Genomic DNA, 1,033 nt, shown 5'->3' with positions numbered 1-1,033 from the left:
ATGCATGTGTTGATGAATGGGATTAGGAAAGGTTTAAATGTCCTAAAACTAAAGGGAACAAGGTTCCAACACTTTGGTCTTCAATTAGGTCTTCAATTTCGTCCAACACTTTGGCTCCAAGCATAAGCTATCCATCCTTAGCCCAAAAGTGCTCCAAAAGTCTCCAAAATGCATCTTTTTGCTCCTTTAGCCCTTTGGACCTACAAACACATGAAAATAGCTTAAAGTACTAAAATAACTAAAGAAACATAACGTAAATGCACGAGAACAAGCCATTTAAGTCGCATGAATATGCTCCTATCATTTCCCTCATTTTATGGCTTACCTAATGAAGACCCTTTAGCTCATATTAAAGAATTTTACAATGTTGTGAGTGGTTTACCTTTGCAGGGAGTGAGTGAAGCGAATTTGAGGATGAGAGTGTTCCCTTACACCTTGAAAGATAAGGCCAAGAGTTGGTTGATGACTCTAACACCAGGTTCCCTCACCACATGGGATGCCGTGGCTAAGAAGTTCTTGGAGAAGTTCTTTTCCACTCAAAAGACAGCCACATTAAGGGGACAAATCTACAACTTCAAACAAGATGATGGAGAACCTTTCAACGAGTGTTGGGAGCGTTTTAAAGGCCTCTTGATACAATGTCCACACCATGGGTTACCTTTTCACTTACAAATGCAAATTTTCTATGATGGACTAACCCAAACTTGTCAATCAACTGTTGATAATGCAGCAGGTGGAGCATTGAAGAAAAAGAATGCTCAAGAGTCATATAACATTTATGAGATGTTGGGGTCTAATGCTCAACACAAAGATTTAAGGGGTAAGAAAATTGGAGTCTATGAAACAAGTTCTAATCATGAGCTTTTGTTGCAGGTAGCTAACCTAGAAAGGAAGCTTGAATCCGTGCTCAACATGGTGCCAAAAGCAAATGAAGTGTGTGCTATTTGCAACATACCAAGCCATCCTACTCACCAATGTCCATCTAGGGAAGCTTACCCCGAGTATGTTCAAGAACAAGTGAACCTCATGAATT

General features: G+C 39.8%; 1 non-coding gene across 1 annotated transcript; it reads right to left on the bottom strand.

Moving 5' to 3' along the window:
- Positions 1-545: 545 nt before the first annotated feature.
- LOC148695740 (small nucleolar RNA R71) lies at positions 546-656 on the bottom strand. Its single transcript, XR_015964941.1, has one exon. It is a non-coding gene; the product is annotated as a small nucleolar RNA R71 (small nucleolar RNA).
- Positions 657-1,033: the final 377 nt, after the last annotated feature.

Source organism: Pyrus communis, chromosome 7 (genome assembly GCF_041283825.1).
Source record: "Pyrus communis isolate YQ-2024b chromosome 7, ASM4128382v1, whole genome shotgun sequence".
NCBI classification, from domain to species: Eukaryota; Viridiplantae; Streptophyta; class Magnoliopsida; order Rosales; family Rosaceae; genus Pyrus; species Pyrus communis.
The sequence above is the reverse complement of the archived record's forward strand: the minus strand, read 5'-3'. Positions and strand labels throughout refer to the sequence as shown.